This window comes from Oncorhynchus mykiss, chromosome 27 (assembly GCF_057628025.1).
Source record: "Oncorhynchus mykiss isolate SJ-2025 chromosome 27, ASM5762802v1, whole genome shotgun sequence".
Taxonomy (NCBI): domain Eukaryota; kingdom Metazoa; phylum Chordata; class Actinopteri; order Salmoniformes; family Salmonidae; genus Oncorhynchus; species Oncorhynchus mykiss.
The window spans coordinates 2,908,234-2,923,114 of NC_143048.1; the positions used below are offsets into that span (position 1 = coordinate 2,908,234).

General features: G+C 41.5%; 1 protein-coding gene across 5 annotated transcripts in view; it reads right to left on the reverse strand.

Annotated features, from left to right (window-relative positions):
- Window positions 1-1,598: 1,598 nt before the first annotated feature.
- The window catches only part of n4bp2l2 (NEDD4 binding protein 2-like 2), a 30,103-nt gene continuing 16,820 nt past the window's right edge, over window positions 1,599-14,881 (reverse strand). The window contains exons 5-9 of one of the 5 annotated variants that reach the window (XR_005039996.2): window positions 5,050-5,318; window positions 4,207-4,283; window positions 3,937-4,033; window positions 2,543-2,665; window positions 1,599-2,317 (exon numbers count right to left, since the gene is read on the reverse strand). The gene's annotated coding sequence lies outside the window, so the exon portion shown is untranslated. Of the gene's footprint in view, window positions 2,318-2,542; window positions 2,666-3,429; window positions 3,513-3,936; window positions 5,319-14,881 lie in introns of those variants that run through there. The other 4 variants (XR_005039997.2, XR_016492582.1, XR_016492584.1 and 1 more) reach the window with 4 other exon arrangements.

Genomic DNA, 14,881 nt, shown 5'->3' on the forward strand with positions numbered 1-14,881 from the left:
TTGAATTTACCATAGGTGAACTCCAATGACGTTGTAGAAACATCTCAAGGATGATCAATGGAAACAGGATGCACCTGAGCATAATTTTGAGTCTTGCAGCAAAGGGCCTGAATACTTAAAAAAATATATACATTTGCAAAAATGTGTCATTATGGGGTAGCGTGTGTAGATTAAATAAAACATGTTCATCAATCAATTTTAGAATAAGACTAACATAACATGGGGAAAAAGTAAAGGGGTCTGAATATTTTCTGGATGCACAGTATACACTGAGTATACCAAAGATTAGGAACACCTTCCTAATATTGATTTGTACCTGCTTTCCCCCTCAGAACAGCCTCAATTCGTCGGGGGATGGACTCTACAAGGTGTCGAAAGCTTTCCACAGGGATACTGGCCCATGTTGACACAATGCTTCCCACAGTTGTCAAATTGGCTGGATGTCCTTTGGGTGGTGGACAATTCTTGATAAACACGGGAAACTGTTAAACGTGAATAACTCAGCTGTGTTGCAGTTCTTGACACAAACTGGTGAGCCTGGCACCTACTACCATACCCAGTTCAAAAGGACAAAAGGACATGTTTTGTCTTCAACCTCTGAATGGCAAACACAATCCCTATCTCAATCGTCTCAAGACTTAAAAATCCTTATTTAACTGGTCTCCTCCACAACTACACTAATTGAAGTGGATTTAACAAGTTACATCAATAAGGGATCATAGCTTTCACCTGGCCAGTCTATGTCATGAAAAGAGCAAATGTGCTTAATGTTTTGTATACTCAGTGTATATTGCACTACTTTTGACAAACACACCCTAATCCCTATATTTAGTGCACTACTTTTGACAGAGACCTGGCAGCATGGTGCCAGGACAACAACCTCTCCCTCAACCTCAGCAAAACAAAGGAGCTGGTCGTGGACTACAGGAAACGGAGCGGCAAGCAAGCCCCCATCCACGTCGAGAGCTTAAAGATCCTTGATGTCCACATCACTAAGGAATTAATATGGTCCACACACAGTTGTGAAAAGGTCACTACAGCACCACCCAAGTCATAGACTGTTCTCTCTGCTACCGCACAGCAAGCAGTTCCTGTGCATCAAGTCTTAACCAACAGGTCCCTGAACAGCTTCTACCACCAATGCTAAATATCTAATCAAAAAGGTTACCCGGACTACCTGCATTGACCCTTTTTTGCACTAACTCTCTTGCACTGACTCTACACACGCACACACAGTACACCCACCCACACATAACATGCACACACATACGCTGTTGCTACTGTCTATTATCTATCTTGTTGCCTAGTCCCTGTACCCCTACTGATATGTATACGGAACAAAAATATAAACAGAACATGCAACAATTTCAAAGATTTCTCTGAGTTACATTTCATATCAGGAGATCAGTCAACTGAAATAAATAAATTAGGCCCTAATGTTTGTATTTCACATGACTGGGCAGGAGCGCAGCCATGGGTAGGCCTGAGAGGGCATTGGCCTACCCACTGGGGAGCCAGGCCCACCCACTGGGGAGCCAGGCCCACCCACTGGGAGCCATGCCCAGCAAATCAGAATTCATCTTTCCCCACAAAAGGGCTTTATTAGTTAGAAATACTCCTTTATTTCAGATCATGAAACACGGGAACAGCACTTTACATGTTGTGTTTATATCTTTGTATAGCTACTTCAATTACCTCGTACCCCAGGGTATAGCCATGTTATTTTCACTTGTTATTGTTCTTAGTTTTACTCGTTATTCACTACGTATTTATTCCTCGTGTCACAATTTTTTATTTTTTTCATTAACTATGAATTGTTAGAAAAGGCCCCATCAGTAAGCATTTCACTGTTCGTCAACACCTGTTGTTTGCGACGCATGTGACAAATAACATTTGATTTGGGACACAGACACCACGCAGAAGGACCAATTCCACAGAGGAATACAAAGGAAACACATATTTCATATAGAATATTTGATTAATTAAACAGACTGGAAAAATGTATGAGGAAATTGCAATTAGTTAATTGTATTCTTATCTATTTAATACTCCTTTCTCCGTCTCAAAACACTAATAAAACAATGCCTGGCAGCAAAATGGACCAAATACTTGATTTAATCTTGGATTTGTCACTTGTCATTTTTTTTCATCATCTGCAAAGGCACCTTTGCACATGCACAATAAAATGCAAATCGCCTAGGCGATCGATGTACAGCTCCTCTCCATCTGTTCTTGTCCTCGTGGTCACGGGCCCCCTGACCTTGGAGAAAAAAACATGATCTCTGTCTCATCTTCTCCTGCCCATCTTCCGTCGCACCTGGGCACAACAACAGCATGGAGGTCCTGGTTAGAAAGCCCACTAGACATACAGTACCAGTCAAAAGTTCGGACGAACCTACTCATTCAAGGGTTTTTCTTTATAATAGTGAAGACATCAACACTAGTAAATAACACATATGGAATCATGTAATAACCAAAAAAGGTGTTAAACAAATCAAAATATATTTAATATTTTAGATTCTTCAAAGTAACCACGCTTTACCTCGATGAAAGCTGATGGCTGCTTTTCCTTCACTCTGGAGGCCAGGTCATCTGATGCAGCACTCCATCACTCTCCTTGGTCAAATAGCCCTTACCCAGCCTGGAGGTGTGTTGGGTCATTGTCCTGTTGAAAAACAAATGATAGCGCAAACCAGAAGGGATGGCATATCGCTGGAGAATGCTGTGGTAGCCATGCTGGTTAAGTGTGCCTTGAATTCTAAATAAATCACAGACAGTGTCACTAGCAAAGCACCCCCAGACCATCACACCTCCTCCTCCATGCTTCACGGTGGGAACCACACATGCGGAGATCATCCGTTCACCCATTCTGCGTCTCACAAAGACACAGTGTTTAGAACCAAACATCTCCAATTTGGACTCATCAGACCAAAGGACAGATTTCCACCGGTTTAATGTCCATGAAGGCCTGATTCACGCAGTCTCCTCTGAACAGTTGATGTTGAGATGTGTCTGTTACTTTAACTCTGTGAAGTATTTATTTGGGCTGCAATCTGATGAACTTATCCTCTGCAGCAAAGTAAACTCTGGGTCTTCCTTTCCTGTGACGGTCCTCATGAGAGCCAATTTCATCATAGCGCTTGATTTTTTTTTAACGACTGCGCTTGAAGAAACTTCAAAAGTTCTTGAAATTTTCCAGATTGACTGACCTTCATATCTTAAAAGTAATGATGGACTGTCATTTCTCTTTGCTTATTTGAGCTGTTCTTGCCATAATATGGACTTGGTCTGAACTTGGTCTTCTGTATACCACCCCTACCTTGTCACAACACAACTGATTGGCTCAAACGCATTAAGAAGGAACGAAATTCCACAAATTAACTTTTAACATGGCACACTTGTTAATTGAAATGCATTCCAGGTGACTACCTCATGAAGCTGGTTGAGAGAATGCCAAGAGTGTGCAAAGCTGTCATCAAGGAAAAGGGTGGCTTCTTTGAAGAATCTAAAATCTAAAATAGATTTTGATTTGTTTAACACTTTTTTGGTTACTACATGATTCCATATGTATTTCATAGTGTTGATGTCTTCACTATTATTCTACAATGTAGAAAATAGTAAAAATAAAGAAAACCCCTGGAATTAGTAGGTCTTCCAAACTTTTGACTGGTCCTGTATATAAAGACTTTACCAGCACAGCTGAGAGATGGCACATTGAGGTGGGTGAGAATTGAGAGAGGCGGGTCAAGGGGTGGAGGAGTATGTGGAGGAGGGTGACGAGTTGGGGGGGGCTGAGAGGAGAGGGGTGGGTGAGGGAGTGTAGGGTCAGGTGAAGAGGTGGAGGTGAGGCGGGGACTGGAGGTCAAGGGGGATGTAGGTGAGGGGTGGAGTGTGTGTGAGGGGGGGGGGGCAGAGGTGAGTGAGGGGACTACTTACTCTGGTTGTGGTCTTGCTCTCCTCCTCTTCCTGGCTCTGAGACATCTCCATCTCCTCCACCTCGGACTCGTTCTCTTTACTCAAACGTCCTGTGTGACTGAAACACACAGCAGGTCATTGTACAGCCTGATCCTCACTGAGTAACAGGGTTAACATTGAAGTCAAATCAAAACAAAAAACAAAAACCTACAAACAGCAACTCAAGGCACTGAATTAATTCAAAATATAAAGGATAAGGAATGAAGTTGAAGAAAATGCCACATGAGTTACATATTTTTCATGGCTGAATGTTGCTGTGCTTTGAGAGGTCTCCCCCATCTTTTCTGTGGCGTGGATTCTGCAGTCGTCTGTAAAAGAACACATACATCAACAAAATGTCACAAAAGATTCCCCATCCACACCTTCTCTTTCAAGAGATTAGTAGCATGTTAGGCGTTGGCTATCGATTTATCAACCTATCAATGTGTCCATTTAGACCAAGGGCCTGAAACCCGAGGCTCCAGAGCAACATATTGCTCCGCGGCAATCTACAATTAGCCATTTAAAAAAGTAATCAGTAGCCTCTGCTGCGACCTCCGTGGTGCCCTGCCTCCTCTCTGCACCGTGGGCTTCACTTCCATGTTCTCACTGCTGCCTTCTTCCTCCTCTCCCTGCTCCTCTTCCTCCTCAGCTTGACAAGCAGCCTTCTTCCGGCCCCTCATGCCCTTGGTAAGTGTGTCATTATTAGGCACAGCAGCCTCAATATTGATCATAATAATAATACATTTATTACAACTAACTTCCAAGAACACTTTATAGAGTAAAAGTATTAAGTACAAGAACAGATCAAACAACCGCAACAAGACCCACAGTCTTGTTGTAAACAAACAGCAGTGGCGCTATAAAGATGGTCTGTATAAACACTTCTCGAGTACTGTGAGATCTGATAAATTATGTGAGCTGTGTTGAAGATAAGTTGGATAGCAACCATTAAGCGTTAAGTTCAGGATTTTACAACTTGATATAGATGGTTCCTCACACTGTATTTGTCTATGGGCCACTAAAAATTAAGTTGTAAAATCCTGAACTTCCCCATTAAAATAAGGCATCCGGGGTCAAAAAACAAAATGGTACCTTGGGGGCTGTCTCCTGCGACCCCTTTTGGGAGGATTGTTCTGTTCATCTTTCGTCTCCAGGGTGGTGTCTGCGGCATTGGTCTCAGCCCACGGCTCCTCCCCCACGTTTGGGCTTGGCCTCCTGGCCTGCCTTGTCGTCCTGGCTGGAAGCGGCTGTCCGTCGTTTGCGTCACCTGCAGGGCTTGCTGTCGTCGTCCTGTGCAACCAGACTCTTCATGACTGTGATATCCTCGTTCTCACTGTGGTCCAACCTCGGCACTGTCGATCCTGGGACATTAAGAGATAGTGTTTTATTAAGTGTGTTTGCCTTGACACAGGGACTGGGAAAAAAAAGACAATTAACTGTAGATGTGGTCTGGGTGGTCTAAGCCAGTGGTTCCCAAACTGCCAGTGGTTTCTTACTGAGTAACTATAGGAAAAAGGTAACATTCCTGCTCTCTTTTGTGGAAGTAGCAGTGAGCGGATTTGACCCTTTTTTCTGCAGCTCTCCTTGAACATGGCTGCATCATACTTTACCTGCAGTGTAAATGTAGCTAAACAACACCTGCTACAGACTATAATATATGCACCTGTCCTCTCAAGGCAAAGTGGAAAGATTGACGAGTAGCGACATCCATCTGACTTCCCACTCCCTCCACCTACGTATACAGCTATAATCTTTTATTTAGGCATCTAGTAGCGACATCCATCTGACTTCCCACTCCCTCCACCTATGTATACAGCTATAATATTTTATTTATGCATCTAGTAGCGACATCCATCTGTCTTTCCACTCCCTCCACCTATGTATACAGCTATAATATTTTATTTATGCATCTAGTAGCGACATCCATCTGTCTTTCCACTCCCTCCACCTACGTATACAGCTATAATCTTTTATTTAGGCATCTAGTAGCGACATCCATCTGACTTCCCACTCCCTCCACCTACGTATACAGCTATAATCTTTTATTTAGGCATCTAGTAGCGACATCCATCTGACTTCCCACTCCCTCCACCTACGTATACAGCTATAATCTTTTATTTAGGCATCTAGTAGCGACATCCATCTGACTTCCCACTCCCTCCACCTACGTATACAGCTATAATCTTTTATTTAGGCATCTAGTAGCGACATCCATCTGACTTCCCACTCCCTCCACCTACGTATACAGCTATAATCTTTTATTTACTCATCTAGTAGCGACATCCATCTGACTTCCCACTCCCTCCATCTATGTATACAGCTATAATCTTTTATTTACTCATCTAGTAGCGACATCCATCTGACTTCCCACTCCCTCCACCTACGTATACAGCTATAATCTTTTATTTACTCATCTAGTAGCGACATCCATCTGACTTCCCACTCCCTCCACCTATGTATACAGCTATAATCTTTTATTTACTCATCTAGTAGCGACATCCATCTGACTTCCCACTCCCTCCACCTACGTATACAGCTATAATCTTTTATTTAGGCATCTAGTAGCGACATCCATCTGACTTCCCACTCCCTCCACCTACGTATACAGCTATAATATTTGATTTACTCATCTAGTAGCGACATCCATCTGACTTCCCACTCCCTCCACCTACGTATACAGCTATAATCTTTTATTTAGGCATCTAGTAGCGACATCCATCTGACTTCCCACTCCCTCCACCTATGTATACAGCTATAATCTTTTATTTACTCATCTAGTAGCGACATCCATCTGACTTCCCACTCCCTCCACCTACGTATACAGCTATAATATTTGATTTACTCATCTAGTAGCGACATCCATCGGACTTCCCACTCCCTCCACCTACGTATACAGCTATAATCTTTTATTTAGGCATCTAGTAGCGACATCCATCTGACTTCCCACTCCCTCCACCTACGTATACAGCTATAATCTTTTATTTAGGCATCTAGTAGCGACATCCATCTGACTTCCCACTCCCTCCACCTACGTATACAGCTATAATCTTTTATTTAGGCATCTAGTAGCGACATCCATCTGACTTCCCACTCCCTCCACCTATGTATACAGCTATAATCTTTTATTTAGGCATCTAGTAGCGACATCCATCTGACTTCCCACTCCCTCCACCTACGTATACAGCTATAATCTTTTATTTAGGCATCTAGTAGCGACATCCATCTGACTTCCCACTCCCTCCACCTATGTATACAGCTATAATCTTTTATTTACTCATCTAGTAGCGACATCCATCTGACTTCCCACTCCCTCCACCTACGTATACAGCTATAATCTTTTATTTACTCATCTAGTAGCGACATCCATCGGACTTCCCACTCCCTCCACCTACGTATACAGCTATAATCTTTTATTTATGCATCTAGTAGCGACATCCATCGGACTTCCCACTCCCTCCACCTACGTATACAGCTATAATGTTTTATTTATGCATCTAGTAGCGACATCCATCTGACTTCCCACTCCCTCCACCTACGTATACAGCTATAATCTTTTATTTACTCATCTAGTAGCGACATCCATCTGACTTCCCACTCCCTCCACCTACGTATACAGCTATAATCTTTTATTTAGGCATCTAGTAGCGACATCCATCTGACTTCCCACTCCCTCCACCTACGTATACAGCTATAATCTTTTATTTACTCATCTAGTAGCGACATCCATCTGACTTCCCACTCCCTCCACCTACGTATACAGCTATAATCTTTTATTTACTCATCTAGTAGCGACATCCATCTGACTTCCCACTCCCTCCACCTATGTATACAGCTATAATCTTTTATTTACTCATCTAGTAGCGACATCCATCTGACTTCCCACTCCCTCCACCTACGTATACAGCTATAATCTTTTATTTAGGCATCTAGTAGCGACATCCATCTGACTTCCCACTCCCTCCACCTATGTATACAGCTATAATCTTTTATTTAGGCATCTAGTAGCGACATCCATCTGACTTCCCACTCCCTCCACCTATGTATACAGCTATAATATTTTATTTACTCATCTAGTAGCGACATCCATCTGACTTCCCACTCCCTCCACCTACGTATACAGCTATAATCTTTTATTTAGGCATCTAGTAGCGACATCCATCTGACTTCCCACTCCCTCCACCTACGTATACAGCTATAATCTTTTATTTACTCATCTAGTAGCGACATCCATCTGACTTCCCACTCCCTCCACCTATGTATACAGCTATAATATTTTATTTACTCATCTAGTAGCGACATCCATCTGACTTCCCACTCCCTCCACCTACGTATACAGCTATAATCTTTTATTTAGGCATCTAGTAGCGACATCCATCTGACTTCCCACTCCCTCCACCTACGTATACAGCTATAATCTTTTATTTAGGCATCTAGTAGCGACATCCATCTGACTTCCCACTCCCTCCACCTATGTATACAGCTATAATCTTTTATTTACTCATCTAGTAGCGACATCCATCTGACTTCCCACTCCCTCCACCTACGTATACAGCTATAATCTTTTATTTAGGCATCTAGTAGCGACATCCATCTGACTTCCCACTCCCTCCACCTATGTATACAGCTATAATCTTTTATTTACTCATCTAGTAGCGACATCCATCTGACTTCCCACTCCCTCCACCTATGTATACAGCTATAATATTTTATTTAGGCATCTAGTAGCGACATCCATCTGACTTCCCACTCCCTCCACCTACGTATACAGCTATAATATTTTATTTACTCATCTACTAGCGACATCCATCTGACTTCCCACTCCCTCCACCTACGTATACAGCTATAATATTTTATTTACTCATCTAGTAGCGACATCCATTGGACTTCCCACTCCCTCCACCTACGTATACAGCTATAATCTTTTATTTACGCATCACTCCATTCCTTGGCAGGACATTCCCCATTCATCTATTCAGTTCAGATGTGATTCACTCCCTCTCTCCCAGATTATGTAAATGACAAGGTTTTTTGAAGTATACAGCCTGGTGACAAACATGGCAGCTTGTTTTTCTTAGACTGGTGCAGAACACCACATCTCAATTACAAACTAGTAATCCATACAATCCATACAATTAGACCGTGTGTTGGACAACCATGTTGTCTCCCGAAAAATCGAGTAAAAGAAAAACCCAGCACTCTGAGTTAGTCTTTCAGATACTTAAAGTGGCAAGAAAAAGTATGTGAACCCTTTGGAATTGTCACGTTCTGACCATAGTTCTGTTATTTTATTCTTTGTTTTAGTATGGTCAGGGCGTGAGTTGGGGTGGGCAGTCTGTTTGTTTTTCCTTATTGGTTTTTGTGTTCGGCCTAGTATGGTTCTTAATCAGAGACAGGTGTCGTTAGTTGTCTCTGATTGAGAATCATACTTAGGTAGCCTGGGTTTCACTTTTGGTTTGTGGGTGTTTGTTTCTGTGTGAGGGTTTGGGCCACACGGTACTGTTTCAGTTTTCATTTTGTTCACATCGTTTATTGTTTTGTATTTTAGTGTTCAGGTCGTTTTGAATAAATCATCATGAACACTTACCACGCTGCGCTTTGGTCCGATCCTTCTTCCACCTCTGAATGCCATTACAGGAATTATCTGGATTCCTGGATTATTTATTTTTTTGGTCATAAAATAGATCTTATCTTCATCCAAGTCACAACAATAGACAAACTTAAACTAACAACACACAAATTATTGTATTTTTCTTGTCTATATTGAATACAACATTTAAACATTCACAGTGTAGGTTGGAAAAAGTATGTGAACCCCTAGGCTAATGACTTCTCCAAAATGAATTGGAGTCAGGAGTCAGCTAACCTGGAGTACAATCATTGAGATGAGATTGGAGATGTTGGATCAGACTGGCCTGCCCTATAAAAATCACTCACAAAATATGAAGCATTGCCTGATGTGAACCATGCCTCGAACATAAGAGATCTCAGAAGACCAAATATTAAAGAATTGTTGACTTGCATAAAGCTGGAAAGGGTTACAAAAGTATCTCTAAAAGCCTTGATGATCATCAGTCCACGGTAAGACAACTTGTCTATACATGGAGAAAGTTCAGCACTGTTGCTACTCTCCCTAGGAGTGGCCGTCCTGCAAAGATGACTGGAAGAGCACAGCGCAGAATGCTCAAAGAGGTTAAGAAAAATCCTAGAGTGTCACCTAAAGACTTACAGAAATCTCTGGAACATGCTAACATCTCTGTTGACGAGTCTACAATACGTAAAACACTAAACAAGAATGGTGTTCATGGGAGGACACCACGGAAGACGCCACTGCTGTCCAAAAAAACATTGCTGCACGTCTGAAGTCCGCAAAAGAGCATCTGGATGTTACACAGCGCTACTGGCAAAATATTCAGTGGACAGATTAAACTAAAGTTGAGTTGTGTGGAAGGAACACACAACACTATGTGTGGAGAAAAAAAGGCACAGCATACCAACATTAAAACCTCATCCCTCATAACCTCATAAAGTATGGTGAAGGGAGCATCATGGTTTGGAGCTGCTTTGCTGCCTCAGGGCCTGGACAGCTTGCTATCATCGACGGAAAAAGGAATTCCCAAGTTTATCAAGACTTTATGCAGGAGAATGTAAGGTTATCTGTCCACCACTTGAAGCTCAACAGAAGTTGGGGGATGCAACAGGACAACGACCCAAAACAAAGAAGTAAATCAACAACAGAATGGCTTCAACAGAAGAAAAAAAACCTTCTGGAGTGGCCCAGTCAGAGTCCTGACCTCAACCCGATTAAGAGTCTGTGGCATGACCTCAAGAGAGCAGTTCACACCAGACATCCCATGAATATTGCTGAACTGAAACAATTTTGTAAAGAGGAATGGTCCAAAATTCCTCCTGACCATTGTGCAGGTCTGATCCGCTACTACAGAAAATGTTTGGTTGAGGTTATTGCTGCCAAAGGAGGGTCAACCTGTTATTAAAACCAAGGGTTCACATACTTTTCCCACCCTGCACTGTGAATGTTTACACGGTGTGTTCAATAAAGACATGAAAACGTAAAATTGTTTGTGTATTATTAGTTTAATTAAGCAAACTGTGTTTGTCTGTTGTTGTGACTTAGATGAAGATCAGATCAAATTTAATGAACAATTTAAGCAGAATTCCAGATAATTCCAAAGGGTTCACATACTTTTTCTTGCACCTGTATACTGCACAAAAATATAAACGCAACATGCAACAATTTCAATGAGTTATGGTGTATTTAAATGAAATAAGTAGATTTGAAATACATTAATTAGCCCCTAATCTATGAATTTCACCAGGTGGCGCAGCCATGGGTGGGCTTGGGAGGGCATAGACCCATCCACTGGGGAGCCAGGCCCAGCCTGGAACCACGCAGCCGTATACCGCTCAGGAAGGAGACGCGTTCTGTCTCCTAAAGATGAACGTACTTTGGTGTGAAATGTCCAAATCAATCCCAAAACAACAGCAAAGGACCTTGTGAATATCCACAGTAAAACGAGTCCTATATCGACATAACCTGAAAGACTGCTCAGCAAGGAAGAAGCCACTGCTCCAAAACCCCCATAAAAAAAGCCAGACTATCGTTTGCAACTGCACATGGGGACAAAGATCGTACTTTTTGGAGAAATGTCCTCTGGTCTGAACTGCTTGGCCATAATGACCATCGTTATGTTTGGAGGAAAAAGGGTGAGGCTTGCAAGCTGAAGAACACCATCCCAACCATGAAGCACGGGAGTGACAGCATCATGATGTGGGGTTGCTTTGCTGCAGAAGGGACTGGTAAACTTCACAAAAAGATGGCATCATGAGGTAGGAACATTATCTGGATAATGTTGAAGCAACATCTCAAGACATCAGTCAGGAAATTAAAACTTGGTCGCAAATGGGTCTTCCAAACAGACAATGACCCCAAGCATACTTCCAAAGTTGTGGCAAAATGGCTTAAGGACTAAAAAGTCAAGGTATTGGAGTGGCCATCACAAAGCCCTGACCTCAAACCTATATTTGCGGGCAGAACTGAAAAAGTGTGTGCGAGCAAGGAGGCCTACAAACCTGACTCAGTTACACCAGCTTCTGTCAGGAGGAATGGGCCAAAATTCACCCAACTTATTGTGGCAAGAGTGTGGATGGCTACCTGAAAGGTTTGACCCAAGTTAAACAATTTAAAGGTAATGCTACCAAATAATAATTGAGTGTATGTAAACTTGTGATCCACTGGGAATGTGATGAAATAAATAAAAGCTGAATTAAATAATTCTCTCTACTATTATTCTGACATTTCATTCTTAAAATAAAATGGTGATCCTAACTGACGTAAGACAGGGATTTTTTTACGAGGATTAAATGTCAGGAATTGTGAAAAAATGAGTTTAAATAAAGTTGGCTAGGGTGTATGTAAACTTCTTAACCAACTTGCCAAAACTATAGTTTGTTAACAAGAAATTTGTGGAGTGGTAGAAAAATGAGTTTTAATGACTCCAACCTAAGTGTATGTAAACGTCCGACTTCAACTGTATATATTTTTTATCTAGTCCAGGAGAGGGTCATGTTATTTGTAATTGATTACATTTCTATATTTCTAAGTGTTTTATAATTAGTTGCTTATTAGGATATATAAACTCAGCAAAAAAGGAATGTCCCTTTTTCAGGACCCTGTCTTTCAAAGATAATTCATAAAAATCCAATTCACTTCACAGATCTTCATTGTAAAGGGTTTAAACACTGTTACCCATGCTTGTTCAATGAACCATAAACAATTAATGAACATGCACCAGTGGAACGATCGTTAAGACACTAACAGCTTTGGGCAATTAAGGTCACAGTTGTGAAAACTTAGGACACTAAAAAGAGGCCTTTCTACTGACTGAAAAACACCAAAAGAAAGATGCCTGTTACACGAAATGCCTGTTACGCGAGTGCAGCAAGGAGCCAAGGTAAGTTGCTAGCTAGCCTTAAACTTATCTTATAAACCCAATCCATCTTAACATAATCACTGGTTGATGACATATGGTTGATGATATTACTAGTTTAACTAGCTTGTCCTGCTTTGCAAATAATCAATGCGGTGCCTGTTAATTTATGATCGAATCACAGCCTACTTTGCCAAACGGGTGATGATTTAACAAGCGCGTTCGCAAAATAAAAGCACTGCCGTTGCACTAATGTACCTAACCATAAACATCAATATCTTTCTTAAAATCAATACACAAGTATATTTTTAAACCTTCATATTTAGTTAAAAGTAATTAATGTAAGCAGGCAATATTAACTAAGAAAATGGTGTCACTTCTCTTGCGTTCTGTGAAAGTAGAGTCAGGGTATATGCAGCAGTTTGGGCCGCCTGGCTCGTTGCGAACTGTGTGAAGACCATTTCTTCCTAACAAAGACCGTAATTATTTAGCCAGAATTTTACATAAGTATGACATAACATTGAAGGTTGTGCAATGTAACAGCAATAATTAGACTTATGGATGTAACCCGTTCGATAAAATACGGAACGGTTCCGTATTTCCCTGAAAGAATAAACGTTTTCTTTTCGAAATGATAGTTTCCGGATTTGAACATATTAATTACCTAATGCTCATATTTCTGTGTGTTTATTATATTATAATTAAGTCCATCATTTGATATTTGATAGAGCAGTCTGACTGAGCGGTGGTAGGCAGCAGCAGGCTCGTAAGCGTTCATTCAAACAGCATTTTCCTGCATTTGCCAGCAGCTCTTCGCAATGCTTGAAGCACAGAGCTGTTTATGACTTCAAGCCAATCAATTCCCGAGATTAGGCTGAAAATACTATAGTGCCTATAAGAACATCCAATAGTAAAAAGGTATATGAAATACAAATGGTATAGAGAAACAATCCTATAATAACTACAACCTAAAACTTCTTAACTGGGATTATTGAAGAAAAAGGAGCCACCAGCTTTCATATGTTCTCATGTTCTGAGCAAGGTTCTTAAATGTTAGCTTTTTTATATGGCACATATTGCACTTTTACTTTCTTCTCCAACACTGTGTTTTTGCATTATTTAAACCAAATTGAACATGTTTCAATATTTATTTGAGACTAAATTGTTTTTATTTGTGAATCATATTAAGTTAAAATAATAGTGTTCATTAAGTATTGTTGTAATTGTCATTATTACAAATGTTTAAAAAAATAACAAATATAAAATATTAAAAAATATTTAAAAATTGTCCGAATAATCAGACAATTTTTTGGGGGTCCTCCAATAAATCAGTATCGGCGTTGAAAAATAATAGTCGGTCGACCTAAACCTAAGACAGACAGACAGGATGGACAGCTGATCGTCCTCGCAGTGGCAGACCACGTGTAACAACACCTGCACAGGATCGGTACATCCGAACATCACACCTGCGGGACAGGTACAGGATGGCAACAACAACTGCCCGAGTTACACCAGGAACGCTCAGACTGTCCGAAATAGGCTGAGAGAGGTTGGACTTAGGGCTTGAAGGCCTGCTGTATAAGGCAGGTCCTCACCAGACATCACTGGCAACAACGTCGCCTATAGGCACAAACCCACCGTCGCTGGACCAGACAGGACTGGCAAAAAGTGTTCTTCACTGACGAGTCGTGGTTTTGTCTCACCAGGGGTGATGGTCGGATTCACGTTTATCGTCGATGGAATTAGCGTTACACCGAGGCCTGTACACTGGAGTGGGATCGGAGGTGGAGTGTCACAGTATCATCGGATTGAGCTTGTTGTCATTGCAGGCAATCTCAACACTGAACTTTACAGGGAAGACATCCTCCTCTCTCATGTGGTACCCTTCCTGCAGGCTCATCCTGACACGACCCTCCAGCATGACAATGCCACCAGCCATACTGCTCGTTCTGTGTGTGATTTCCTGCAAGACATGAATG